Raw genomic sequence first — 6,026 nt, 5'->3', positions numbered from 1 at the left:
TATGCCACTTGTGCCACTTTATGCCACTTGTGCCACTTTATGCCACTTGTGCCACTTTATGCCACTTTAATAACGAAGACACGCATAGACTCACTCTACCACGTGCTCACGTTATGCCCCTAACTCTATTACTAGACCCCTATCCACTTCTATCACACTATACTTCTACTTGTCTATAACTCACTTCCTATCAGCACATTATTTACGTAATAAACAAGTCACATCATAACATTCATACACACTATCAACTATTTGGAATTTACTATCCTTGGCGATGCGTGCAATATCCGAAGATCGTTCACGCACCAACAAGTATTATATAATAGCTACCTTGTATAACATCTATAGCATACACTTACCACTTAAGGTAAGTGTATTCACACTTCACATCGAGTATGCACACAGCCCCGAAAACATAACAAGGAAATGGGGCTAGAAACTCATCTGAACTCTGCTTCTTCCTCTGATAGTTGTAAATCCCTTCTTTAACTGAGCTCGGCTGACTGGATAAGTTACACGTATCAATACTCGCCTGATCTAATCTGGTGGCCTAGTATTAGCTTACTTTTACTTATCGTTTTAATCTATTCTCTAATCGAACTTGACTTTAGGCGAAGTTAAACCTTAGGCGAACTTAGCTTTAGGCGAAGTTAAACCTTAGGCGAACTTAGCTTTAGGCGAAGTTAAACCTTAGGCGAACTTGGCTTTAGGCGAAGTTGTCATCAGGCGAACTTGGCTTTAGGCGAAGTTGTCATCAGGCGAACTTGGCTTTAGGCGAAGTTGTCATCAGGCGAACTTGGCTTTTGGCGAAGTTGTCATCAGGCGAACTTAGCTTTAGGCGAAGTTGTCATCAGGCGAACTTAGCTTGCAGGCGAAGTTCATCAGGCGAACTTAGCTTGCAGGCGAAGTTGTCGTCTGCAGCTACTGTTCGTTCTTAAATCCCTTAATCACCTTCGTTTCTTAACCAAATAACTCGATTTAGGTACCCACAGGATCGTCTGACCAGCGCCTACAAACCCCAACCATCAAATCGACCTAACATCGATGTTTAAAGGGTGCGATTTAGGCATATAGGTTACGGGTTCTTTTTATCAATCGATTAACCCATCAGATCATAACCATTTTCAGTAAGATTAGCTTTGTTGGATTCGTTTTTACTATACAAACTCAGATCTATCATTTCTCAAATCAACCCGAACCTACACGAACGATTTCTAACTATAAACGTACCTTGAACGAGTCGAACTACGAAAACGGTTAAGCCTTGATGTTGTTTTGGTCCGTCACAACGTTCCAGCCCCAACAAGCTCGGGTTTTCGCCTTCGGATCTTGGTTCGGGTCGTGTGTGTATGGAATATGTGAGAATGAGGATTAAATGGTGGTTAATGGCATTTATATTTAGGGATCATGGGCTTAAGCCCATGGACTCTCCTTCCTTCTTTCATAACCCAAGTCCATAACCCATATCCATTACCCAACACTAGCCCGACCCATACCAACTCCTACTCTATTTATTTATTTCCCGATAACCCGAGTAAACTTTCCCTCTATTATTAAGTAATATAATTAATATTATTTTGGAAATTTCGGGATGTTACAAGTCTCTCCTCCTTAAAGAGGTTTCGTCCCCGAAACCTAACTTATTCCCTATAAAAGGAAAACTTCTTATATTTACACACTTTATTGAATCGCCTTTGCTTTCTGGGTTATCCCTCTTACTCCTGTCTTGTAGTCATCGAGCGGTGATCATGTGTTTTTGCTATTACGGTAGCTTGTCCATGAAGCCCTCGATGTACCAAGTCTCGTATCGCCTTCCCGAGGAACCTTGTTTTATATAATAACGCTAACTCCTAAGGCGACGCTTTACCATCACAGAACTATTTATCATAACCAACATGCATTCAAGATAGATTCATAGGTCGATCATACAAAATCACAAGAAGTCACAAGTACTTCATAACATAAAAAGGAAATTATTCAAGCTTGCTAAACAAACATAGGTTCAACTGTAACATAAAACACTCTTCAACTACTAAACATAAAACAACTGTGACATTCCACTTATTCTCCTGCAACCTCCTCAGCAGCTAATAGACCATCCTTTCACGCGTTTCCTCTTCCTTCCCCCACTGCCACGGCTTCTCCACACTCCCTAGCTATGTTACCTGACTTACCACACTTGTAACACTTCTGGTCCTCGGTGCATTCACGGGAGATGTGCCCCCTCCTCCCACATCGGTAGCACTGATTTGGACCAGCCTTGCATTCCCCCAAGTGCATCTTCCCGCACACCTTACATGCTTCCTTTCCTGCCATCTTTTGTGTCTTTCTCCCTGCACGCTCCACGACATCCCCAGCTCTTTTAGTTCCTTTCCCTTTTTCCTCATCTTCCACTTCCACATCATCCACCGCCAGATCATCATAGACCATCTCCGCCAACTCGACCGCAGACTCAAAGGTAACAGGTTTGCTTGTCCTGACTAACATGCGGACTCTCTGTGGTAATTTCCTCACATAACACTTGATTCTCTTAGCCTCAGTGCTGACCATATCGGGTACCAACCTCGACATTCGATTGAACTCTGTAGTGTACTCATGATGTGTCATCGTCCCAGCTTTCAAGTTTAGGAACTTCATCTCCGCCCTTTCAACCTCGGCGTCAGCACAGAACTTCTTCATCACTAACTCCTTCAGATCGTCCCACTTCATCTCTTCGATCTCTTCTCGGGTCTTCCTCTGCTCCACACTCTCCCACCAATACATAGCCTCATCTTCAAATGATTGGGTGGCATAACCGACAGCTTGGTCAGGACGACACTCGCTGATTCAGATGATTTTATCCATGGCGGTTATCCACTGAAGAGTAGCGATTGCGTCTCCCAACCCAGTCAGCATTGGCGGGTCGCATCCTTTGAAGGACTTATAGTTGCACCCATCTTGGCCCCTTTTCCTGTCACCGATCTCCACAGACTTATCCTCACTCGAAGCCTCTCTTTCTCCTTCCCCATCCTTCCTACCATCACCACCCGCCCCTTCAGCAGTTCGTTCACGGCTTCCAGCAGATCTTTCGGGATTCAGGTTCTTCACAGCAGCAACTACAGCTTGAACAATGGCTGCTTGAACTGCAGGGCTAAGTGAACCTCTTCGTTATTGTTCTGGTCTCTTCCAGCTGCGCTTCCTTCATCTTCGGTGTTGGAATCTTCTTCTACCGAGGGTTGCCGGACAGGACGAGGCCTGCCACGACGTCCAGTGCGACCTCCAGCTTCAACAATGTCTCCAGCTCCAGCCATAGTATTCTAAAAGGGAAAACACAAACATCATCACTCGAGGAACTATTTAGTACAAGGATAGCAAGGATAACAGGTAATAACAGTGGCCAGCTGTGACTAGCTGATCACGTTACTTTCCGTGTCATATACACTTCCCTTTATGAGTCTCTTTGTGCTGGTTCTACTTAAGCAGTTAGTCAAATCAAACAATCAATTATTCCTATCCCTGCTGATCACATATCTTTTCTTTCTCATTAACATATATCATTTAATCATACACTTTACCTTTACTGATCTTGCTTGAGCGACACATGGCATTCTTGAACTGGCATCTTCTTTCCTTTCTTACTTAAATCCCATTCTCTGTTCGAGTCTAAGCATATAGGATGCTTAAATCTCTCGAACTTTGCTCTGATACAAACTTGTAAGGCCCCGAACCCGGTAGCCTTACTTTAGCGTCAGATTTACTCATAAACACAGTTCTTACAAATCAGAGTTCATTAAAACTTTCGCGGAATATAAAAACTTCTATGAAACGTTACAGCAATCCAAAACTTGCCTTAATTAAACATTCTTGTCATTCAAAATAAACGTCAATTACATTAAAACATCTTGAGTCTTCAGATGCCAGTCTCCTATTCGACCACCATGTGTCCGCTCAAGCTAGCTGTCTCATTCTACTCACCTGCGTTCATACTAAAAGTCAGCTACGCTGAGTGAGTTCTAGTTAATCAAGCAACTTATCATACAACCACTACATGCATCATATACGTGTCCGAAGACACTTAACCCACTGTCTAACCCGCTACTTCTCAACCACTTAATTACCCCTACAGCTTAGCCAATTAATTACCCCTACAGCTTAACCATTAATGCCACTTATGCCACTTTATGCCACATATGCCATTTTATGCCACTTGTGCCACTTTATGCCATTTGTGCCACTTTATGCCACTTGTGCCACTTTATGCCACTTATGCCGCTTTATGCCACTTGTGCCACTTTATGCCACTTGTGCCACATTATGCCACTTGTGCCACTTTATGCCACTTTAATAACGAAGACACGCATAGACTCACTCTACCACGTGCTCACGTTATGCCCCTAACTCTATTACTAGACCCCTATCCACTTCTATCACACTATACTTCTACTTGTCTATAACCCACTTCCTATCAGCACATTATTTACGTAATAAACAAGTCACATCATAACATTCATACACACTATCAACTATTTGGAATTTACTATCCTTGGCGATGCGTGCAATATCCGAAGATCGTTCACGCACCAACAAGTATTATATAATAGCTACCTCGTATAACATCTATAGCATACACTTACCACTTAAGGTAAGTGTATTCACACTTCACATCTAGTATACACACAGCCCCGAAAACATAACAAGGAAATGGGGCTAGAAACTCACCTGAACTCTGCTTCTTCCTCTGATAGTTGTAAATCCCTTCTTTAACTGAGCTCGGCTGACTGGATAAGTTACACGTATCAATACTCGCCTGATCTAATCTGGTGGCCTAGTATTAGCTTACTTTTACTTATCGTTTTAATCTATTCTCTAATCGAACTTGACTTTAGGCGAAGTTAAACCTTAGGCGAACTTAGCTTTAGGCGAAGTTAAACCTTAGGCGAACTTAACTTTAGGCGAAGTTAAACCTTAGGCGAACTTAGCTTTAGGCGAAGTTGTCATCAGGCGAACTTGGCTTTAGGCGAAGTTGTCATCAGGCGAACTTGGCTTTAGGCGAAGTTGTCATCAGGCGAACTTGGCTTTAGGCGAAGTTGTCATCAGGCGAACTTGGCTTTAGGCGAAGTTGTCATCAGGCGAACTTAGCTTGCAGGCGAAGTTCATCAGGCGAACTTAGCTTGCAGGCGAAGTTGTCGTCTGCAGCTACTGTTCGTTCTTAAATCCCTTAATCACCTTCGTTTCTTAACCAAATAACTCGATTTAGGTACCCACGGGATCGTCTGACCAGCGCCTACAAACCCCAACCATCAAATCGACCTAACATCGATGTTTAAAGGGTGCGATTTAGGCATATATGTTACGGGTTCTTTTTATCAATCGATTAACCCATCAAATCATAACCATTTTCAGTAAGATTAGCTTTGTTGGATTCGTTTTTACCATACAAACTCAGATCTATCATTTCTCAAATCAACCCGAACCTACACGAACGATTTCTAACTATAAACGTACCTTGAACGAGTCGAACTACGAAAACGGTTAAGCCTTGATGTTGTTTTGGTCCGTCACAACGTTCCAGCCCCAACAAGCTCGGGTTTTCGCCTTCGGATCTTGGTTCGGGTCGTGTGTGTATGGAATATGTGAGAATGAGGATTAAATGGTGGTTAATGGTATTTATATTTAGGGATCATGGGCTTATGCCCATGGACTCTCCTTCCTTCTTTCATAACCCAAGTCCATAACCCATATCCATTACCCAACACTAGCCCGACCCATACCAACTCCTACTCTATTTATTTATTTCCCGATAACCCGAGTAAACTTTCCCTCTATTATTAAGTAATATAATTAATATCATTTTGGAAATTTCGGGATGTTACAAGAAGGTAATTGGTTATTGACAGCTGTCCCGGAGCATTACCTCGTAGTTATTTACGCGGAAGGATATTCCTTCTTACGAATGACTTTTGAGGATGTTGTGATGCTTCCGCATGTGCTATGAGGGTGTTTCTTCCTCAAATGGTTATGCGGATGGTTTATATGCCCCGCGAGTT

This window comes from Bidens hawaiensis, unplaced genomic scaffold (genome assembly GCF_021521415.1).
Source record: "Bidens hawaiensis isolate Kalapana, Puna unplaced genomic scaffold, B.hawaiensis_p1.1 tig00040542_1, whole genome shotgun sequence".
Lineage (NCBI taxonomy): Eukaryota > Viridiplantae > Streptophyta > Magnoliopsida > Asterales > Asteraceae > Bidens > Bidens hawaiensis.
Note: the sequence above shows the minus strand (reverse complement) of the source record.